Source organism: Procambarus clarkii, chromosome 45, assembly GCF_040958095.1.
Source record: "Procambarus clarkii isolate CNS0578487 chromosome 45, FALCON_Pclarkii_2.0, whole genome shotgun sequence".
In the NCBI taxonomy this organism is placed as follows: domain Eukaryota; kingdom Metazoa; phylum Arthropoda; class Malacostraca; order Decapoda; family Cambaridae; genus Procambarus; species Procambarus clarkii.
Window position 1 is genome coordinate 1,723,606 of NC_091194.1, and position 25,135 is coordinate 1,748,740.

At 43.7% G+C, this 25,135-nt stretch overlaps 2 protein-coding genes across 2 annotated transcripts in view; both read right to left on the reverse strand.

Annotated features, from left to right (window-relative positions):
* The window catches only part of LOC123769939 (bestrophin-2), a 40,495-nt gene extending 17,620 nt beyond the window's left edge, over positions 1-22,875 (reverse strand). The window contains 2 exon segments of the mRNA XM_045761412.2: positions 5,738-5,797; positions 22,618-22,875. The gene's annotated coding sequence lies outside the window, so the exon portion shown is untranslated.
* The window catches only part of LOC138350388 (uncharacterized), a 36,482-nt gene that overhangs the window by 1,773 nt on the left and 9,574 nt on the right, over positions 1-25,135 (reverse strand). The gene's annotated exons all lie outside the window — the stretch shown is intronic.

The following is a 25,135-nucleotide window of genomic DNA, read 5'->3' on the forward strand; positions in this document are numbered from 1 at the left end:
GCACCGCTGGCCGCCACCATGAACCCAGAGGCACTAATAGCCAAGAGCAACGTCAATTCAACGCAGAACCAACGTCACTCTTTGATATAGTGGCCGCTGGGAAGCAGCCAATGGCCACGAAGCGACGCCCCAGAGAAAAATTTGCATGAGCTAATGAACAGCCAAAAAAAAAAGATAAAAAAAATAATAAAAAAATGGTATTGGATTTCAGGATGACAAGAAATTGGATGAAGCTAAACCACTAAATGAAGGCAGATGACTGGAGGAATGGCACAAGTTTTTGTTTACCAATCAGCGAGTCTGCTGCCTTTCACTGTTATATGGAGCGTCCTGGCATCCCTCCCGGGTAAATCTCGGCGAATTACGTTAATGTAACACACTGAATCACCGTTGATCTTACAACGATTCCACGTTGATTCTACGTTAATTTGTCGTTGAACCTATGTTGAATGAACGTTCATCCTCTGTTGATTTAACGTTGAATCTACGTCGATTTACCGTTCTTTCTACATTTATTTAACGTTGATCCTTGATTTAATATTCTCTCTACGCTGAGTTAACGTTACCTGAGAATAATGTGTCTGCTGGGACCTGGACCAATAGCTGGGATACATGAAAGAAAATGCTGTAGAAAGTATCAAGTAGCCAAACATACATAGTAGAAAGTATCAAGTAGCCAAACATACATAGTAGAAAGTATCAAGTAGCCAAACATACATAGTAGAAAGTATCAAGTAGCCAAACATACATAGTAGAAAGGATCAACTAGTCAAATATACTCAGTAGAAAGGATCAATTAGTCAAACATAACCCAATTCATAAAGACGTTGTACAACAATTACAAAGATCCAGATATATATTTTTAGTGTAATGATAAAATTAGAAAGAAATATGAAAAATTACATTATCTTTGATAATAGCTAGCAATATGGGAGAAAGTTTGGTGTTTGGCTTAAGGCCTGTCAACGTCTAGAGGGTAATTAAACCGTATTAACCTCTGGGGGCTTATTAAGGTCTTTAAGGGTTTAAGGGTACCTTAAGGGTTTATTAAGGACCTGTACTTGAGGTCGATCTCGAACCCATTGTTGATGTGACGACTTATACTGAATTTTGTAACTAGCTCATCAAGATTGTAACTTGCTTAGCTAAATGAACTGTGGGGTTCAGTCCCTGAGCCCATTATGTGCCTCTGTAACCCTTTCCACTACCGCCCACAAGATGGGTATGGGGTGCATAATAAATGAACTAAACTAAGGGTAAGGGTTTATTAAGGTTTAAGGATTAAGTAAGGTCTATCAACCACTGGTACAAACTGTCCGAAACGCTAGGCGTGTTAGAGGTATTGCAAGTATGTAAAAATATCACTAATGTAACCTCACCAACCCATTGTACCTTCTTGTAAATAAATGATCATTATTACTATTATTACTGCATGTTTATTAAGGTCTATCAACCTCTCGAGGGGTTATTAAGGGGGTTAAGGCCACCACAACAACTTATTAGGTAAGCAAACTTAATAAATTAAGCAAACTAAAGTAAACTCAGTGTGAATATACAATACAATACAATACAATACAATACAATTTTATTTAGGTAAGGTACATACATACAATAAATATTTACAAGGATTGTTTGACTTATAGGTATAGCTAGTACATACAATGCCTAAAGCCACTATTACGCAAAGCGTTTCGGGCATAATATACCATATACATAGGTACACCTTGGTGTATATATCTCTCGTGAAGATAGGTTATTCCATCATTAATGGGCAGTATATATCATTTAAATACAGTTAAAATAAATGAAAATTCACCAAATAATACAGAGACAACAACTAGGATATGGGAGGAAAAGCCTACTGACCACCGTGAAGAAGAAAACGGGAGAGCGAGCAAGGTCAAAGTTAATGACAGACTCGCCCAAAATCAATAACCTGGGAACCATACGACCCAGTCACAACGGACAGGTCGACAGTCAAACTCCTAAATAATGTATCAACATAAAAATAAAGCCACAAGGGTAAGGAAAGGTGACAAACCAGGTATATGGAGTGACATTTGTCAAGCCACCGGCTTCCTGTCCCCCATCGAGGTGACTAGAGAGATAGTGGCCCTAAGGTAAGTTTTTACAAGGCAAAAGGAGTTTTAGAAATTAATACATTTGCTTTAGTAGGCAAAGGCAGCCATGTACTCGAAATAAGATCTGCGGTTTGATGCGGTGTCAGCAATGTCTGGGAAAGACAATGGAGACTAAAAAAGGTGGACTTCCAAAGAGAGATAAATGAAGAACTAAAAAAAAGTATTTGCGAGAGCAAATGATGTACGAACTGAAATTAAAGCTGAAAGCGGTGTCTGCATATCGAGAGAGAGAGAGAGAGAAAGAGAGAGAGAGAGAGAGAGAGAGAGAGAGAGAGAGAGAGAGAGAGAGAGAGAGAGAGAGAGAGAGAGAGAGAGAGAGAGAGAGAGAGAGAGTGTGCAGTGCTGCTCAAGAAGGCAGATTTGCCTACTATGGTCAAAGTATAATTGGTAGAATTTTTATTTAATTTTTGGTGTGATCAGCGCTTAACGTTTTACATGAAACAAATGGTAACGCGAGCTATTGCATGGGAGTAAGTTTAGCACAGTGTCATGGGGGCACCCTTTCTTTGACGCCAATTCCGACCCATCCATGATATGCACGCTCCCAACAGCAATCACTGTGAACAATTGGGTGAAGCTATCCCCAAGCGCCTGGTCTCCAGCCCCGAACAGAGATAGGCATTTCCATTTATATAGATTACTGTATATACACATACCGTGTAATCTTTACCTTCTGGGCCTTAGCCCAGAGAGCGAGGAAGTTTATTTTAAATAAATATTGCATTTGTAATGGCTTCGCAAGTTAATTAAACCGCCGGAGGGAGCAAACTTCATTCATTATGGTAAACTGTAAATAATGTAAACCCACAGGAATATACAAACTTAATGACAGAATAATTTATGATTACTGGGTAATGAAATTGCAATTAAAATCATCATCACTCAATGGAAGTCAGAGTGGTGGTGGTGGTGATGTCAAGGTGGTGATGATGATGTCAAGGTGGTGGTGGTGATGTCAGAGTAGTGGTGGTGATGTCAGAGTAGTGGTGGTGATGTTAGTGTGGTGGTGATGATGTTAGAGTGGTGGTGATGTCAGAGTAGTGGTGGTGATGTTAGTGTGGTGGTGATGATGTTAGAGTGGTGGTGATGTCAGAGTAGTGGTGGTGATGTTAGTGTGGTGGTGATGATGTTAGAGTGGTGGTGATGTCAGAGCAGTGGTGATGATGTTAGTGTGGTGGTGATGATGTTAGAGTGGTGGTGATGTCAGAGTAGTGGTGGTGATGTTAGTGTGGTGGTGATGATGTTAGAGTGATGGTGATGTCAGAGCAGTGGTGATGATGTTAGTGTGGTGGTGATGATGTTAGAGTGGTGGTGATGTCAGAGTAGTGGTGGTGATGATGTCAGGAAGGTTGTGTTAGGGCTTGCTGTCCCATCGAGACAACTAGACATGATGGCCTTAAGGTAAACACCGAAAAGCCTAAGTAGAAAAAGTAGAAAAAAGCTAAGAATAACAGTTTTCTACTTAAGAAAAGTAGAAAACGTTAAGCCAGAATGATTAACTTTAGCACACGGAAAGGATATGAGGACAAGGAGCTGGGATATGAGGACAAGGAGCTGGGATATGAGGACAAGGAACCGGGATATGAGATCAATCAGCTGTAATATGAGTACGGAGCGAAGGAACAGTGCCCAACCACATGGACCATTGGGGATCGAACGACGACCATGCATGAAACAATGTGCCCGCTCTACCAACCAGTCTAATGACCCCTTATGCTTGTCTGCTTCCACTGTCAGACCCGCAACAAGAATTATGAGCTGGAGGAGTTGAGATTCAAGAAGGATATGATGAAGTATTGATTTTGCAAGTAGTAGAAGAATGTAATAGTTATTATCATAGAGGCAAATAGGTACACATTGCTTTAAAAATAGGCTTGATATATAGCCAAGGCGCGTCTGGGATCCTCTCGGACGTAGGTTCGAATCCTCATCACGGCCCTTGTAGATTTGTTAGGCTTGGTATATACATAGCTTGGCCCATTGTCGTCTTTTTCAATTATTGACTGCCTGACCTTCTTATTCTAAGTCGAAAGTAACTTATATGTGGAATATCTTAGTAGATTCACTACACACAGAAATCACACTAACGTGATGCATTAAATGAACCCTGTCGCAGCTCAGTCGATTAAGGCAGTGTCTGGGATGCTCCCGGACGCAGGTTCGAATCCTCGTCACGACCCTTGTGGATTTGTTCATTTAATTGAGTCACGTCAATCTCAATGCAGTTTACTGAGCACTCAAGTCTATTGCTAACTATTATTAACTGTGCAATGCACTTAATACTTGTGAATTGCTTAGCAAAGTCAATTGCTCACAACAGGCTCAAGGTGATTAACTAATCAATACAGCTTAACTGCACTGCTCCGAAGGATACCTGATCAACCGGGCTGTAATTGAGATGTCAGATTGCCAGCGGCGGTGTCTGACAGCCTGATTGACCAATCAGGAGACCTGGTCAGAGAATCAGTAACACCGATTCCTTGAACCAGCTCAAGGCCCACCAACCCATCTTTGTAAAATGTTCAGTACTTACAGCAACTATTTGGTGCGAACGAATTTACGGGCTATTCATGCCCGTGCCACCTCTTGGGTGGCTTAATCTTCATCAATTAACCAATCATTACACACAGAAATCACAATATATTAACTATATTGACTGAATATTAACTGATATATTAACGATATATTAACAGTGTGATATATTAACTGAACAAATCCACAAGGGCAATGATGAGAGTTCGAGCCTACGCACGGGATGTTCCCAGACGCGACTTAGTCAACTTAGTACAGGTGTGGTGGTACAGTTGACTAAGACGCGTGTCTGGGAACATCCCGTCCGTAGGTTCGAACCCTCACAACTGCCCTTGTGGATTTGTTCTTTAAACCTAAACTTTCTATAGCATATATATGTACTATATTAGGCCTAAGATAGCATATATATATATATATATATATAAGGCCAAGGATTGCATGGATAAGTAAGGTTCTTTGATGTCCATGTTGGGCTAATTCAATAATACAGAAACTGAATTGTTTTGGTCCAACAATTCATTTTCACACGTTTGACCAAATATCAGCTATAAGGTGAGGAAATTATCGGGAGAAACCGCTAAGCCAGTATGACTATATAACACTAGGAGTGCATGAGAGTGTAAAGATGTGCGATAGGACGGAGGGAGGGGGAAATTGTGCCCAACCACTTGGACCATAGGGAATCGAACGCCGACCTGCAAGAAGCGAGTACAGTTAGTCCAAATGGTTGGATATAGTTGCCATAATTACTATATCCTTATTGGAGGATAAGCAGAGGTTAGACAAAAGGTATGTTGTTGTTGTTGAAGAGTTAGGGGCAGCTACAGCACTACGAGGAAGGTATGTTGCTGTTGTTGTTGAAGGGTTAGGGGCAGCTACAGCACTACGAGGAAGGTATGTTGTTGTTGTTGTTGAAGGGTTAGGGGCAGCTACAGCACTACGAGGAAGGTATGTTGCTGTTGTTGTTGTTGAAGGGTTAGGGGCAGCTACAGCACTACGAGGGCCCCCTCTCTTAGTGTTTACCACAGAAAACGTGGCACAAGATCCTTGTAGGGGAAACTCACCTGCTCCTCACCACCTGCTTTGGCACGTTTGATCCAGGCTGACGCGTGCCGCAACCACGCCTGTCACAAACAAATAGGAATAAAATATTTACATAAGGTGTATACCTACGTATATACAAGTATATATATATATCAGGAGAATACGCTAAGTCTATATGACTATATAGCACTTGGAAGGGAACCTATGCGTGGGAACACCTACAGTATAGGGTTCGAACCTAAATCACTGCTCTTACGGATTTTCTCATATTGTTGTTGCTCATGGTGATGATGAGTGGTGATAGTGGTTCACTGTGGTGGTTGATGAATAGTGGTGGTGATAGGGGTGTAGGTGGTGGTGGCGGGGGTGTAGGTGGTGGTGGCGGGGGTGTAGGTGGTGGTGGCGGGGGTGTAGGTGGTGGTGTAGGTGGTGGTTAGTGCTTGTATCAGACGGTGGTGTGTGGTTGGCACCTAACAATCAAACAGGCAATTAAATACACGTCAAATTAGTCCTAATTGCTTCAGAGAACATGAAAATGTTTATTGTCATCTCGGTCGGGAACATGAGTGTTCCCAGGTGCTAGGACACGAGAAGGTGTCCACAGGTTCTAGGACACGAGAAGGGTGTCCACAGGTGCTAGGACACAAGAAGGGTGTCCACAGGTGCTAGGACACGAGAAGGGTGTCCACAGGTGCTAGGACACGAGAAGGGTGTCCACAGGTGCTAGGACACGAGAAGGGTGTCCACAGGTGCTAGGACACGAGAAGAGTGTCCACAGGTGCTAGGACACGAGAAGGGTGTCCACAGGTGCTAGGACACGAGAAGGGTGTCCACAGGTGCTAGGACACGAGAAGGGTGTCCACAGGTGCTAGGACACGAGAAGGATGTCCACATTTTACTGCTAGGTAACAGGGGCATAGGGTGAAAGAAACTCTGCCCATTGTTTCTCGCCGGCGCCCGGGATCGACCCCGAGACCACAGGATCGCAAGTCCAGCGTGCTGTCCGCTCGGCCGACCGGTTCCCCTGGGTGGCTGTGGTTTGGGCCTGTGAGGGTTGAAAATGAGGGCCTCGTGCAGAGGGCAGGAGAGTGTGGATGTAAACACTGTTCTCTTGTCCCTGTCACTTAACATTATTTTCCTTGGCTTCAGAAAGATAAACATAGTTTGCCTATGTCCCTTGATCCCCTTAACTAGTGTCCTTAACTGCCATTATTCCTCCCCCGTGTGAGTAGAGATCAATGAATCATTACTTAAGTGTTCAGAGCTTACTCTTTATCACCCATTCCTCTTACCACTCTACAGTGACTTCTAAGTGGCTGAGAGTCATTTGAGCTGAGAGATCCACGGGTCTCTGTACTCAGCCATGCCAGTAGGAAATTAAGAGCTCCTTTTCCCTTGTTTCACTTCCGGTCCCTGATCCGGGATTATTAATGTAACAATCAATCGATAATTCAGAAATGGTGGCAGCGAAAATGTTACTGTAACTTACTGGTGTTGTGTAAGGCTGTTTATGTCAAGTGTAGAGATATCTCTCTCTCACACTATCTCTCTCTCTCTCTCTCTCTCCCCCTCTCTCTCTCTCTCTCTCTCTCTCTCTCTCTCTCTCTCTCTCTCTCTCTCACTCACTCACTAAATCTTCCTCTCTTTCCCTCACTATATCTCTCTCTTTCCCTCACTAAATCTTTTTCTTTTTCTCACTAAATCTCTTTTCCTCTCTCACCAAATATCTCTCCCCCTCCCACTAAAATCTCTCTCTCTCTCTCTCTCTCTCTCTCTCTCTCTCTCTCTCTCTCTCTCTCTCTCTCTCTCTCTCTCTCTCTCTCTCTCTCTCTCTCTTACTTTCTCCTATCACTCCTTGTCTTACCCTCTCCCTCTCCCTCCCTACCTTCCCTCCTCCTCTTCCCCTGCCTGAAGCTCGCTACATATTCCAGGCGTTATAATTAAAATCAGAACCAGAGTCGTTATAAAAGTAATTATAATAGTGAGCCGTCTTTTACTGCTAGGTGAACACAGACACTACATGAAAGCAATATATATTATATATATATAATATATATATATATATATATATATATATATATATATATATATATATATATATATATATATATATATATATATATACTGTATTTGTGTTTTATTATGGGTAGAATAGGTTAGGTAAGGTTGGGTTAGGTTAGTTTAGGTTAGGTTGGGGTTGGTTAGAATAGGTTAGGTTAGGTTAGGTTAGGTTAGGCTAGGTTAGGCTAGGTTGGGGTTGGTTAGGTTAGGTTAGGTTGGGATAGGTGTGTTGGGAGAGTAAGGATGACGTAGAGAGGTTCATAGGTGCGTCAGGTCCTGGACCCCACTCTCGTGGTCCGGACCATGACGGCGCCAACCATACTTCAAGTATTTGGATTTTTCGACAATTTGCTTCCGAAATTAATTCGATAAATGAAGACAGAATGGGGAGTTGGGGACGCCAGTGTTGGAGGTGCCAGTGGTGGAGGTGCCAGTGTTGGAGACGTCAAGGTTCATTTACCCAGGAACTCTTAACTGGGAACTAATTTAAAATATATATTATATCATAAGTATTTATTTATTTGTGTTAGTCTCTGATATAAGGGAAGTGTTGAGGGTAAGGAGAGAGGGAGAGGGACCACAGAGCTAAGCCTCACAGCCCCGTAGGTAACAGGTAGGTAGGTGGTGATAGGTAGGTACGGGGGCTGGTGGATTATTGACCTGCTCCTAGTTCACCCTCTCCTCCGTGTTCCACAACACTCAATAGGATGTTCCTTCTCTCTCTCTCTCTCTCTCTCTCTCTCTCTCTCTCTCTCTCTCTCTCTCTCTCTCTCTCTCTCTCTCTCTCTCTCTCTCTTTCCTACCTGCGCCTGCCTCTCCACCTCTCTTCCCTCACCTCGCCCCCTCATAGTCTTTCTCCCTCTCACTCTCGGGTCGTTCTCACAATTCCCTCACCAATTCACTCTCCATTGTCTCTTAGGCTTCGCCTTAGTCGCCCCTGCTCCAGCCCTTGCCTTAGCCCCTGCCCTGCTCCAGGCCTTGCCTTAGCCCCTGCCCTGCTCCAGGCCTTGCCTTAGCCCCTGCCCTGCTCCAGGCCTTGCCTTAGCCCCTCCCCTGCTCCAGCCCTTGCCTTAGCCCCTCCCCTGCTCCAGCCCTTGCCTTAGCCCCTTCCCTGCTCCAGGCCTTGCCTTAGTCCCTCCCCTGCTCCAGAACTTCGGTAAACTCCACCCCTCCCCACCGCACTTTCCCCCCTGCCCCTTCACCCTCCGGTGGGTACCGGTCTACTTAAGCATCTCATAACTTTCAGGCTTCATCTCCACATTAAGGGAGATTAAAACTCTGTCAGTTCCTTTTCCCCCACCCCCCACCCCCTGACAGCAGTGGGGTCTTCTCCCACTCCCTGAGAGCAGTGGGGGCTTCTCCCACTCCCTGAGAGCAGTGGGGTCTTCTCCCCCACCCCCCTGACAGCAGTGGGGGTCTTCTCCCCACCCCCTGACAGCAGTGGGGGCTTCTCCCACTCCCTGAGAGCAGTGGGGACTTCTCCCACTCCCCTGACAGCAGTGGGGTCTTCTCCCACTGAAAGCAGAAGTTGCCAAACACACTGGACATAACCTTACAGAAGGGAACACACGAGTCATAAGTATCCATACACAGCCTCAGTAAAACAGACACGAGAAACAACACTCAAGAGGCTCAGGACCCGCACAGGAATATCCATGAAAAAAATCCCCTGAAAATAGTGATGGCTTCTCCCCCTGAGAGCGGTGGGGGGCTTCTCCCCCTGAGAGCGGTGGGGGGCTTCTCCCCCTGAGAGCGGTGGGGGGCTTCTCCCCCTGAGAGCGGAGGGGGGCTTCTCCCCTGAGAGCGGTGGGGGGCTTCTCCCCTGAGAGCGGTGGGGGGCTTCTCCCCCTGAGACCGGAGGGGGGCTTCTCCCTCTGAGACCGGAGGGAGGGCTTCTCACCCTGAGAGCGGTGGGGGGGGGGCTTCTCACCCTGAGAGGGGTGGGGGGGATTCTCCCCCTGAGAGCGGTGGGGGGCTTCTCCCCCTGAGAGCGGTGGGGGGCTTCTCACCCTGAGAGCGGTGGGGGGCCTCCTCCCCACCTCTCTGACCTTTACCAGCATGCAACCCACAACAGCTGCCTAACTCCCAAGTAGTAGTTACTAACTCCTGGGGTAAAGAGAGGCATCACGTGAAAGAAAACGTACCCAAACATGTCAATCCTCTCGCGGCGGGAATCGAACCCGGATCATCTGGGTCGTGACTGCGCTAACCACGGTAGGCTACAGAATATTCAGTGCGTCATTTTTTGTACGCATTTGTACGCATTTATCAGGCGGGTAGACGGTACAGCTGACAGAGTCAATTAATAGTTTGGTGAGTCCAAGCTGCCCTTGGCCTACATGTATATTGTGCCAAGTATTTCCTTCCTCTCTAACCATACATTTTAGGGAGGGGGGAGTTAGGGTGGTGATGGAGAGGTAAGGAAGGTTAGGTTAGGTTAGGTTAAGAAGGGAGGGAAGAATGGGGGGTGGGGAGTGATGTAGGTAAAATGGGGCAAGATGGGGTGCGGGCGGGGGAATTAGGGATGTAGGGAAGGTGTTTAAGGGACAGTCTTTCTCCATCCATAAATTTAAGCTCCTCCCACAAAAGTATTAAGGTTTTAACATCGGCCTCAATAGGTTATGCTATTGTTGTTGTTGTTGTTTACGATTTGCTATATGGAACAAAAAGTTCTAAGTAGCACGGGCTATGGTGAGCCCGCAGTGGACTTATGCTATTGAGTTTGTTCGATTCCAGTTATACAAAAAAATACATTTTTTACGTTTCTTGTTAGACAAACTCGTTCATGACTGTAACCATCTGCACTAGACAATCACTGTAATAAGCTCGCTGGGCCAATTAAGTGTTGGGAGGCTCAAGAATGTGAGGTCAGATCACGCGCCTTACACTCTAATGACTCCTATGTATAAAGTCTAGCTTTTCCTGTCATTAATCTACATATTATCTCTGAGCTAATGATTCCAGTTTCTGTTATTTTGTTTTTAATTTTATGTTTCATTTATCAGTGTTTCTAGGTCTGCTAATTTCTATATTAGACTCACAATATTTCAGTATGTAAATAAATATCTGACTAGACGATAAAGTCTACGGATTAGGGGCCGAACATTTCATATCCACCGAATGAGAAAGGGATGCATTAGGGCCGACTCTCCTTCAAGTGAGGGGAGTGGAGGAACCATTGGGGCCGACCCCCCTTCGAAGGGGGGCATACGGGGCAATTCCGACCCCCTTCAGAGAGTAACTCAGCCAATTGTAATGAAGATATCCACCAGCGTGTGGCCTCCAGCCCTGAACAGACAGACAGACATCCTCTGACTTACAGATACTAGACGGGGAACCCGCCGGTGCAGGGTACAGCTCGAAAAGTTGGGCCATTTAAGTCTTGGGAGCCTCCAGAATGTGCAGTCAGTACATGTTTTGCATGCCACTGTTTCATGGTCCAACAAAAAGAGGTCCAGGAGTGGTTCCATGGACGAACAAGAGGTCCAGGAGTGGTTCCATGGTCCAACAAAAGAGGCCTAGTTGTTTGGGGCGTCAACAAAGGCTTCTTGAAAGGCCTGGCTAAGACTTCCTCTAGTGGGACTTCCTCCATCAGTAAGAGGTCTCGAGTTCCTTTGACGGAAACAAATGTAAATTCTTTATATTTTAAGCAACGCTCTCCCCCCTCTCCTTCTCTTTTCTCCCTCTCCTCTCTCTCTCTCTCTCTCTTCTCTCTCTCTCTCTCTCTCTCTCTCTCTCTCTCTCTCTCTCTCTCTCCCGTTTTCTGCTACACTTCTTTCTTCATCCAGTCAGTTCTCTTTGACGCCACTCCGTCAAAAATGCAACCAAACCTAACCAGAAACGGACGACCCCAAACAACCCTCCAAACCCATCTGTTACCACCATTAAGGGTTTATATAACTTTGGTAATGAGTGGTTAATTACCTTGTTTGTAATGAGATATGATCTGGTAATCGGCAAGGGTAGTTAAGATCTAGTAACCTGATAGATTAGGTTGATCACTGAGTGAAATATATTGATCTAGTGACGACGTTGAAGAACTTAGTAACCAGAATAGAAGACCATTCTTCGGTAGGCTATATATGTCGGATATAAAATGGTATATCCGACAGATATATCTATCAGAAGCTCCATGTATATATATATATATATATATATATATATATATATATATATATATATATATATATATATATATATATATATATATATATATATATAGCTCTATATATAATATATATATATATATATATATTATCCAGGGGTAAATAGTTTCCTGAGGAGCCCATTGTGGAGGGCTGCAGTATTGCACACAATATGATATGAACACGCACGCAAAGAATTGCAATAATGCATTGTGACCTTTTTCTATCCGTTGCCAGCAATCAACTTCATAATCCGTGTGCAGTGATGACAGTGTAAGTCTATTTGAATAGACGTACACTGTCTAGTCAAATATCCTCGTTGTTTGATCCTAGGTTTTACCAAGCTTATTCCCAGATACTCCCCAAACTTGTCCCCAGATTTTCCCCAGCCTCTTGCAAATTTCTACCAAGCTTATTCCTAGATTCTCCCCAAAGCTCCTACTAGGCTTTTCCCCAGTGCCCCCCCTCCCTAGCCTCCTCCAAACTTCTACCCAGCTATCTCAACCCTTCTCCCCCAATTCCCCATCCCTCCCCATTGCTAATCTAATCCCCCCACCCCCCAGATCTCCCCCAACTCACCTCCTCCCCCTCAACCATTCCCCATTCCCTGAAATCTCCAAGCCTTAATGGGGGGGGGGGGGGGAGCCGGGTATACCGGCGCCAGGAAAATGACCTTTAGTTAAGGGGAAACGCTTAATCATCGCGACTGTGGGGGAATTGACTGTGGTGGGAACGACTTTGGGGGGAATTGACTGTGGTGGGAACGACTGTGGGGGAATTGACTGTGGTGGGAACGACTGTGGGGGAATTGACTGTGGTGGGAACGACTGTGGGGGAATTGACTGTGGTGGGAACGACTGTGGGGGAATTGACTGTGGTGGGAACGACTGTGGGGAATTGACTGTGTGGGAACGACTGTGGGGGAATTGACTGTGTGGGAACGACTGTGGGGGAATTGACTGTGTGGGAACGACTGTGGGGGAATTGACTGTGGTGGGAACGACTGTGGGGGAATTGACTGTGGTGGGAACGACTGTGGGGGAATTGACTGTGGTGGGAACGACTGTGGGGGAATTGACTGTGGTGGGAACGACTGTGGGGGAATTGACTGTGGTGGGAACGACTGTGGGGGAATTGACTGTGGTGGGAACGACTGTGGGGGAATTGACTGTGTGGGAACGATTGTGTGGGGGGGGGGGGAGGGAGGGAGGGAGAATGGCAGCTTCAGCTCGCGTGGTGGAGGGAATACTATGATTCTAAACAATGTGTTGGTGCAGGCGATGAGTCACAATAACGTGGCTAAAGTATGTTGACCAGACCCACACACTAGAAGGTGAAGGGACGACGACGACGTTTCGGTCCGTCCTGGACCATTCTCAAGTCGATTGTGAGAATGGTCCGACTTGAGAATGGTCCAGGACGGACCGAAACGTCGTTGTCCCTTCACCTTCTAGTGTGTGGTCTGGTCAACAATGTGTTGGTATTATTGATTCTTAATATTATTAGTTTATATTATTATTATTAATATTATGTCCCCGTCGTCTGGGACAGGAAGCCTGTACTTATGTTTGTCAAGCCCTCCCCCCAGGCCAGCTACTAACCTTCCCCACGATGCAACCCACAACAGTTGTCTAAGCCCTCGGTACCTACCCTGGAAACACAAACCGTAACTGTCTCTATTTTCCGCTTGTTACAACTTGTAATAAAGTTGTTACATCTTGGCTTAACGTGTTTGTGACGTATTAGAACGTTGTTACAACTCGCTATATTGGTTGTTATAACTGATTAGGAGGTGTTAAAACTCGTTCGAACGTTGTACCAACGTCGTAGTTTCGGTGTGTGTTTGGCGGGTACTGACTGGTAGATGAAAGGACGCCTCAGGTGAAAGTAAACGTGCCCAACCGTTTCTCTCCTGCCTGAAGACTGAACCCGGGTACCCTCGGTTTCGTGCCGAGGACGTAGCCCACTGTGCTACAGGACCCACAGATTGATTGATTGATAAAGATTAAGCCACCCAAGAGGTAGCACGGGCATGAATAGCCCATAAAAGGACCCACAACCTGTATTAGCGCAGTTACCGTACCGCTCCTGTGCCAGGTAAGTCCACTACGGGCTCACCATAGCCCGTGCTACTTGCCCCGCTCCTGTGCCAGGTAAGTCCACTACGGGCTCAACATAGCCCGTGCTACTTGGAACTTGTTCCGAGTAGCTGAATCTATAACAACAACAATCCTGTATTAGGAATAACCCGGCCGCTCCCTAGCTTAATGCCCAGCAATTTGGACGTTGTCGACATCTGTGTCCAAATTGCGGTACATTAGTGGATTTAAATCACTTTAATTTGGACGCTTCCGCGAACTGATGATCTGTGCCTCCGTGAGGCTGCTGTTTCTAAGTGTTCCGGGTGTTCCAAGTTCCTATGTTATGGTGAGGGGAAAGCATTGTGAATTTGACACTTGTCAACTGGTGATATTGTGGTGAGCTAAGAGTCTCTCTCTTCCCCCTCTTCCTCTCTTTATCCCTTCCTCTTCTTCCTCTCTTTATCCCTTCCTCTTCTTCCTCTCTCTATCCCTTCTCTCTCTCTCTCTCTCTATCCCTTCTCTTTCTCTCTCTCTCTCTCCCTCTCTATCCCTTCTCTCTATCCCTCTCTCTATCCCTTCTCTCTCTCTCTCTCTATCCCTCCTCTCTCTCCCTCTCCCTATCCCTTCTCTTTCTCTCTCTCCCTCTCTCTATCCCTTCTCTCTCTCCATCCCTTCTCTCTCTCCCCCTCTCGCTCTCTTTATCTCTTTCTCGGATCAATTCAACCCCTCAGGCCACGCTCGTCCGAATATAGATGGTACTCTATGGTATTGCAAGGTATTGCGTAGATGGCGCTCTATGGTATTGAATAGGTGGTATTATATGGTACTGTTCGGTGCTGAATAAATAAAGAAACGTTTTGTGGACCGACCTAACAAAGTCCAGTACCGGGGGTTTGATCCCACTCTTACATCTGGCTCGAATCAAAGTGTGTTTTAAGTTCATATAGAGCTAGTGTTGTGAGGCTTCTGATTAGTACATGCTCTGAAGTAGCCCGTCCTCATACAGCCCGTCCTCCAAACAAAGATCCAAAAGTGATTCCATGCACCCGCCAAACCCCCTGTTTATGAATGAAAAGTGGTTTACACACGACTCACAACTGCTGACGTTCGAACATATCCGGAACAAGTGCTTCACTGACGAATTTTGTTCGGAATCACAACGCTATAAATACTTCACCCACGTACTACATATACAAATAATTGCCAACAGAACCTAAACACCTGACCTAACCTATCCTATGCCTATATATACACAATATGCTAATATAATATTAATTTATACTTGAGAAAATTCCCGTTTTGAATGAACAGCATGTTAAAATTTATGAATGCGTCTGTGGGGTTGACTGCTGAATGTAATGGACTTAAGTCGAGGACGGGTTGCCTCATAAACACACAAAAATCCACTACGGGCTCTCCATAGCCCGTGCTACTTACCCCGCTCCTGTGCCAGGAGAGTCCACTACGGGCTCACCATAGCCCGTGCTACTTACCCCGCTCCTGTGCCAGAAGAGTCCACTACGGGCTCACCGTAGCCCGTGCTACTTGGAACTTTTGTTCAGAGTAGCTGAATCTAAAACATCATAAACGCAGCCCGTCCTCATAAACGCATTCCGACGTCATAACCACTGACCATCCTCATAAACAAAGGCAAATGCTCGTTAATTCATATGCAGAATGGCTCGTTAATCCAGCCGCCAACCCCCCTCCTCCTGTTTATGAACGGAAAACGATCTACACACGCCTCACAACTGATAACGTTCGAATATTTTTCGAACAGTGCTTCGCTGACGTCCTCTCTTCGAATTGCGTTTCTCCACGTACTTCAAATGCAAATAATTACCAACGGAACGTAAACAAATAACCTAACCTAGTTTATGCCTAACTATACTCTAAATTGTAAAATATATTGAAAATATAGATATGAGAAAATTCCGATTTTGAATACAACTTGGTTTTTTTTTATTTATGAACGCAAATTTGGGGTCGGACGCTGGATGGACGAGCATGACCTGAGGACGGGCTGCTAATAGCAGGCAATAGACACCAGGGGCCAGATTCACGAAGCAGTTACGCAAGTACTTACGAACATGTACATCTTTCCTCAATCTTTAACGGCTTTGGTTCCATTTATTAAACAGTTTACAAACATGAAAACTTCACAATCAACTGTTGTTATTGTTATAAACAGCCTCCTGGTGCTTCGGAGCTCATTAACTGTTTAACAATTATAAACAAAGCCGTCAAAGATTGAGAAAAGATGTACAGGTTCGTAAGTGCTTGCATAACTGCTTCGTGAATCTGGCCCCAGGGGCCAGAATACTGTTACGTCGCATTTTGAACGCACTCGACAAACGTATATTATAAAAATGATAAAAATCGTAACATAAACGTTTTCAATGCGTCGACCTCGATAGGTTAGGTGGGTTGCTTGGGTTCAAACGCTTCTGGTTAGGTAAAACAGTTGCATTTCTAACGTTTATGGATAGGCAAACACGTTGGGTTTGTTTACGGAATGTTAAATCACGAAAAGAGGTTAGTTTGCCAGCTTGAATAGCCCAAGAGGCAGGAGATAGCAATGAGGCAAGGAAGCCTTAGGAAACCAGCAGTGGCCAGTCTAACCTTCCTGTCGACAAGCCCTTCAAAAGCCTACCATTCTGCATGGCTATTTAATGATAATTGCAACAAAATCCCTGGTGTTCCATTTTAGTACCAAATAATTATTTATAAATAGTATCAGGTGATTTAGAAAAGAAGCGTCTGAGATAGTACAAAGTGTCCCCCTCTGAGATGGTATAAAGTGTCGCTCTGAGATGGTACAAAATGTTCCTCTGAGATGGTATAAAATGTCCCTCTGAGATGGTACAAAGTGTCGCTCTGAGATGGTACAAAATGTCCCTCTGAGATGGTACAAAATGTCCCTCTGAGATGGTACAAAATGTCCCTCTGAGATGGTACAAAATGTCCCTCTGAGATGGTACAAAGTGTCCCTCTGAGATGGTACAAAATGTCCCTCTGAGATGGTACAAAATGTCCCTCTGAGATGGTATAAAATGTCCCTCTGAGATGGTACAAAATGTCCCTCTGAGATGGTACAAAATGTCCCTCTGAGATGAACCACGTGTCCCTCCGCCAAAGGCCGCCTATACACTCCTGGTGGTACACTTATGATACACTTGAGAAGCGTCACCACCTTGAGTCTTATCGCAGCGGATGGTCGACGCGAAGAATGTCCCAGAACCCGCTGCCAAGTTGACACATACGCGCGTATTTTTAAGTAATTATACCAATTTATGCGAACATTTAACCTTAACTGCGTACCGCCCACATTAGCCACACTGACAAAATTACATTTATCGTCATATTTATATCAGAAAAAACTTTGACTTTGCTGATTTTATAACACGTTTTAATTTCCCCTCGCGATTTTGAACCAAAAAACTATTGAAGTATTGATACCTTTGATGCCCTGACCCCCATCCACTTACAGTACGTGAGTGAAGCATTTGTAGCCACGATTCGAACACGGTGAAACACTGGTCAAGAAAAGTTCGAAGGTGAGTCATGTGTATAAAACACTTTACGTATATAAGCAAGGATGATGAAGGCTGCTTGCTTAACGAGCGTCTGCTAATTGTTTAATGAGGATGGGCTGCTCTAACAGACACGTTCTCAATATATTACAGTGCTTTCATATTTTTTAAATGAAACCTGAACTGAATAATCGAGTCAGATGCCGCCCACATACTGACATAAACATAGGTCAGAGACTCGCTTGTGCTCGAACCACGACCTTCCAAGTTAACAACCCGATCTCATGCGAAGACGCTCCTCCAAACACCTGCCGACCGCAATCAATCCGAAGCTATACTTGTCCGAGCCGCTACTGCCGATCCAAACCCATCATAAACTATACTCGTCCGAACTGCGACCTCCCTTAAAAGATGCATTCGCCAATGTAAACAAAAAAAAGTTGTATTGAAAATCGGTAATTTCTCATATATAAATTAATATTATTATATTTAAGGATTGTATGTAAAGCTGGCACTAGGTTAGGTCAGGTGTTTAGTATGTGGGTGAAGCATTTAGAGGTGTTATTCAAGACTGGAAGAGAGCGAAGCACTCTTCAAGTTCAAACGTTATCACTTATGAGTCGTTTGTAAAACTTTTTTCACTCATAAACGGTTGGCGGTTGGATTAATGAGCACTCAACCTTAATTTATGAGAACGGGCTGTGTTTATGAGGACGGTCTGTGTTTATGAGGACGGGCTGTGTTTATGAGGACGGTCTGTGTTTATGAGAACGGACTGTTTATGAGGACGGTCTAATGTTTATGAGAACGGTCTGTGTTTATGAGGACGGTCTGTGTTTATGAAGAACGGTCTGTGTTTATGAGGACGGTCTGTGTTTATGAGGACGGTCTGTGTTTATGAGGACGGTCTGTGTTTATGAGGACGGTCTAATGTTTATGAGGACGGTCTGTGTTTATGAGGACGGTCTGTGTTTATGAGGACGGTCTAATGTTTATGAGGACGGTCTGTGTTTATGAGGACGGTCTGTGTTTATGAGGACGGTCTGTGTTGATGAGGACGGTCTAATGTTTATGAGGACGGTCTGTGTTTATGAGGACGGTCTGTGTTGATGAGGACGGGCTGTGTTTATGAGGACGGTCTGTGTTGATGAGGACGGTCTAATGTTTATGAGGACGGTCTGTGTTTATGAGGACGGTCTGTGTTTATGAGGACGGTCTGTGTTGATGAGGACGGTCTAATGTTTATGAGGACGGTCTGTGTTTATGAGGACGGTCTAGTGTTTATGAGGACGGTCTGTGTTGATGAGGACGGTCTAATGTTTATGAGGACGGTCTGTGTTTATGAGGACGGTCTGTGTTTATGAGGACGGTCTAATGTTTATGAGGACGGTCTAATGTTTATGAGGACGGTCTGTGTTTATGAGGACGGTCTGTGTTTATGAGGACGGTCTAATGTTTATGAGGACGGTCTAATGTTTATGAGGACGGACTGTGTTTATGACAGTCTACTGTTTATGAGGGCGGTCATCTGTTTATAAGGACAGGCTATAATTATGCGGCCAAAATATATATTTTTTTCAATTTTCAAGATACTATAAATATACTTTGCTTGGGTACGCATTCGATTACATAAACTTTGACGCAGTAAATGTGCTTTAATATGAAATAACTTACACACACAACACATTACAAGTAACGTTATTATTTAGCGATAATTTGTTTTACAGTTTAACAATAATAATAATAAGAATACTAGATTTGCAAGAAGGTATAATGGGTTAGTGAGATTACATAAGATAGTTATTTTTACATATATCCAAAGCCACAAAACAAGCTATAGCGTTTCGGGCAAGAAAACTCTGCCTAGATCATCTAATAATTCAAATAAATTCCAGTAAATATATGTTTCCGACAGACATATGAATGCAAATTAAAAAATAAAAGTTCATATATGATATTAGATAGGTGCAAATTCTGAGGAAAGGTGCCTATCCAAAGCCTCTTAAAATTAAAGAGAAATTCGGTACAGCGTTCAGTGCTACGATTCGTAAACATACTTAATTTAATTGTTGCATAAATTAACGCAAGCAAACACCTAACCTAACCTAGGTCTTCCATAACATATTTCTGCGTCATAGTATTATTTTTTATGAGAAAATACCACTTTTTATGACACTATCACGGAAAATTTATCTCATCAGACAAGTATCACTTTTATGTATATAAAACATAGTTATTTTAAGAATGATAGTCTGAATTTTCACTTATAATAATTATTAGTAGTAGTAATTATTAACTATTTAATTATTATAATTATGCCTCGGGTTGCCAGTTGATTGCGACATCATTTTTAAATTAATTTCCGTTGTCAGGGACAGAAAGCCTGAACTTAGGCTTGTCTACAGCAACTACTGACCTTCCCCGGGATGCTACCCACAACAGTTGCCTAACTCCCCTGGTCCCTATTGGCTGTTACCATTCATCATCTGATAATGACAATACTTTTTGCAACTATTTGGTCAAACGTACAAAAACGGACTGTTGGGCCAAAAAAGTTAAATTTTGTATTACAGTATACTGAATTGACCCAAATGGCAGAGTAAAGAAACCTGGCCAAGCCATTCTAGGCCTACTATGCGATATCTTAGGCCTAATAAATGTGCTACTAGGTCTACGAATGTTTATGTATGCCTTTTGGTTTTGTTTTCGTGCTCGCTACAATGTTAATACTACGAAACGTGAACAGTGTTGGCTGCAACAGTCCATTTTTGTACGTTCGACCGAATAATTATTCCCTTTGCTATCATTATAGGAGGATGGGTTAAGTGTTAGGTGAACAAAAGCATTGGGTGAACGGAAACGTACTCAATCCCTTCGGTCATGCCCGGGGGTTGAACCCGGGTCCCTCCACTGGGAATCGAGGGCGTTATCTTGAGATGATTTCGGTGCTTAGCGTTCTCGCGGTCCCGGTCCTCGACCAGGACCACCAGGTAATTGTTACACACACACCCCAGGAAGCAGCTATCTAGGTAACAGGGGGCATCAGGGTGAAAAACATTTTGCCCATTTGTCTCCGCCTCCACCGGGGATCGAACCCGGGACCTCAGGACTACGAATCCGAAGAGCTGTCCACCCCAGCAGTCAGGCGCTGCCTACAATGCTACACAGACCCATAAGTTCCAATGCAACTCATTCCGCCCTATACATCTTTACACATGTACTGAATAATTTGTCAATTAAATTATCATATTTAGAGCAAGTGTTCTGAGCGCCGTCTCACATGTGGAGATCCAAGGTTAATTATCTCCTGGTGATTAGTCTATTGGTAGAAACAGGCTTGCGTTCTCTCCCTCTCTCTCTCTCCCAGTCTCCTCACAACTAGGTAATAAGGGTGAAGGGTGGACGGAAGCGTCGCCACGATCAATCAGTTGTGCATTGGCTTCTCTGTTTCTGCCCCCCTTGACTCTGACTTATTCTCTATTAGTCACTTATTAGCATCCCATACTCATCCCGTGGGTTTAGCGTGCATAATAAATGCATTCGTTTCGTTAATAAGAGTTAACGAAACGCATCTCTTAGGTCCAGGCATATATATATATATATATATATATATATATATATATATATATATATATATATATATATATATATATATATATATATATATTGGTAGCAGTTTTTCTTGCAAACATATATTGATGAATATTATCAAAAGGGTAATATTAATAATTCTAACACGAATCTTCTCAATATGTCTTTCGTTTTTCATCACTGTTAAGGGAAGTTGAAAAATTAACTCCCCAAAGTTCATTTTTACACTTTTATTATAGTCTGACGCCTAGGAATGCGTTTCACAAGGTTCACCTTTTCAAAGACAATTTTACCGTGTTGTTGTTGTTGTTGTTGTTTAAGATTAAGCTACTCGGAACAAAAAGTTCCAAGTAGCACGGGCTATGGTGAGCCCGTAATGAACTTACCTGGCACAGGAGCGGGGCTGTCACGATTTTTTTTACCGTGTTTAACATCAGATTATATACGCTTTGAGTGGTGGATGAATGCCATAACATGGGGGGGTATTAATTGGGTAATTAATGTATCAGTGAATAAATGGATCAAGGGGTATCAATAAATAATCAATCAGAGGGGGGGAGGGGTATTAGTAGGGTCATTGGATGTTGTGTCTGTGTTGGCTCTGGGTCTTGAAGTGGGTAGAATGTAATTATGTGTTATTTATTATTTATTTATATACAAGAAGGTACATTGGGTTAGAGAGAATACATAGCATAGTATTTACAATCTTGTAAAGCCACTGGCCACTGCTTGTAAAGCCACTGTTAGCTGCTTGTAAAGCCACTGTTAGCTGGTTGTTGATTGCTGGATATTAATTAGTCCTCTCCAACAATCAACAACCAGCTTACACATAATACGGAGATATGGACACTATACAACCGCTGCACATTCCACTTTTGGTCTCACAAAGGTCGGACCATTTTCCTGAAGTATGTCGCCATCTAAGTATTTAAAAGCCTAAGTTGAGAAGCGTAGCGTGGGCTCTTCGCACAATGTTCCTTGTGTGGTCCTCTGGTGCCACTCTTCTATCCACGACCACTCCTAGACCTTATTCTTGATTGACTGATTGATTGATAAAGATTAAGCCACCCAAGAAGTGGCACGGGCATGAATAGCCCGTAAGACCTTTTCTTATCAAGATCGTTCTTTAGCACCTCTCCACCACATAATTTCTAGTTCATATGTGGCCTATTTTACCTATTCCACATGCCATAACAATGGTATTTATTCTGTGTATTGTGTCATGTGTTCGGTCAGTTTAGGTGAGCGATGGTTCAGAGACGCTCTAACAACTGATGGATTGTTAGTGAAGGACCAGATTACACTAACTACTGAGTGGTTCTTAGTGTAGGGGAACCTAACCATGCCGTATCGACACTCTGACAAGCTATAGTCTTGTTACATCAGGCATTATACAGGCACACTGGCTTACAACTACCTGTCTTGTTAGCGTCTAACAAGCACGCCCCACTCCCCACAGGTAGCGCAGTGGGCTACATAATGGACTTACCTGTGCACAAATGCAGGAACTGGAAAAATGTCGGGTCGAATGTTTCCACGGGTCAATTCCAGTGGTAATAATAACAACCCCGGCACTCTCCACTACCTAAACCAACCCTCCGCATAGTTAACACTCTACTATCTACGTCACCTCCTCCCCGTCAGTAGATTTAGCGCAGTGGCCTACATAAAAATTCAAGAAACGCGTCAAGGTAGGAGGAGCGTACGTCTTCCCTCGCTGCTGGCTAGGTCCTGACTGACTGACTGTTGGCAGACCGCTCGCCTCCCAACACTCAAACTTTGTTGCCAAACTTGATCCACCACCAATAACTTTCCGCGGTTTTTAACCGGTTGTGTTTTACGGCAGCAGGCAGCCCGTAGACGGATTAAGCTGATGAGAGATACGGTACATTCCCCAAGCTTTGGGTGGCCAGGAACGGTGAGCACGGGGACCCTCAGCCTCCACTAGCACAGGTAGGCTGAACACGGGGAAGACCATTCACAATGATACACAGTTCACGGTAATTATGAAGAGAAATCTCTAAGGGAATATTAGAACTCACGTCGTGTTGAATATGTCTAAAGCTGGAAACTAGAAGAAGAAAAAGAGGCGATATATGATAATATATGTACAACATAGAAAGAGAAATCGATAAAACTGTTAAAAAAGAATTCTTGAAATCTGAAACTTTAAGAACAAGAAGTCCTTGATTCAAGTTAAAGAAACAAAGGTGCCGAAAAAATATTTGAAATTTTTCCTTAGACACGACATCACGAGCGTATTTCTGTAACTACTCTCAGGTAATTACACAGTTGGGGTATGATCACAAGATACAAGATACTGAAGGGGATATACAAGAATTACCATATCCTATTCAAATTAAGAGACAGTAGAACAACAGGACAAATGTGTTAGCTGGAAACGCAAATGAGCTGAAGAAAATTAAGGTAATATATACCCGTACTTGCACTGAAGAAGTTATGAAAGCCACCTCCAATCCATACCTTTAAGGCAAAATGCATAAAATAATTTAAAGTCAGAATAGCTCAATTATAACGCATCAGGTACAAGGCTAGTAGGCGGGGCATACAGAGATATAGCCATCACTCCTCTGTAGACACTGGTAATAAACACGGACGCACGCACATGTGCACGCACGCACACACACAAACACACACACGTGTGTGTGGGGGGGTGGTGGCTGAGTGGACAGCACGCTATACACTGTAATCCTGTCGTCCGGGGTTCAATTCCCGGCGCCGGCGAGAAACAATGGGCAGAGTTTCTTTCAGCCTGATGCCCCCTCTTACCTAGCAGTAAATAGGTACCTGAGCGTTAGACAGCTGTTACGAGCTGCTTCCTGGGTGTGTGTGAAAAAAAATAGTAGTAACAGTTTATTAATTGATAGTTGAGAGGCGGGCCGAAACAGCAGAGCTCAACCCCCCACAAGCAGAACTAGGTGAATACGCACACATACACACATACGATACACGCACGAACGCACACACAAAACATATTCACAGGTTCTCGTGTTACGTCACTGTGACGTAATTAGGGTTGGATCCTGGTATCTTATTGGATACGGAGGAAAAATACTGTCGACAACTGGATATATGAGTTTCCAGCACGACCACCAGAGGGCTCCACCCCTCAGTAATAGTATATTATGGGAGACTGAGATAAACAAATTAAATGCCAAGTGAGTTAATTCAAAAGAAATTAACAAACGATGAATAATATAATCAAGTAAAACCATAGAAACAAATTTAACCTGAAATTCTTTGAGCGCTTTAGTGTATATTTCAGAACATTTTCGAAGTATGTAAAGTGTAATTAATATATATATATATATATATATATATATATATATATATATATATATATATATATATATATATATGCGAACAAGCCTGAATGGTCCCCAGGACATATGCAACTGAAAACTCACACCCCAGAAGTGACTCGAACCCATACTCCCAGAAGCAACGCAACTGGTATGTACAAGACGCCTTAATCCACTTGACCATCACGACCGGACAAAATGAGGTGATAGCCGAGGCTATTTGAACCACCCCACCGCCGGCACTCGGATAGTTATCTTGGGCATAGCATTTTACCAAATCACCTCATTCTTTGGGGCAACACGTGAGGAACACAAATGCGAACAAGCCTGAATGGTCCCCAGGACATATGCAACTGAAAACTCACACCCCAGAAGTGACTCGAACCCATACTCCCAGAAGCAACGCAACTGGTATGTACAAGACGCCTTAATCCACTTGACCATCACGACCGGACAAAATGAGGTGATAGCCGAGGCTATTTGAACCACCCCACCGCCGGCACTCGGATAGTTATCTTGGGCATAGCATTTTACCAAATATATATTTTTTATATATATATATATATATATATATAATATATATATATATATATATATATATATATATATATATATATATATATATATATATATATATATATATATATATATAGTTGCTGGAAGGCTTCTGTGCTGGCTAGGGTT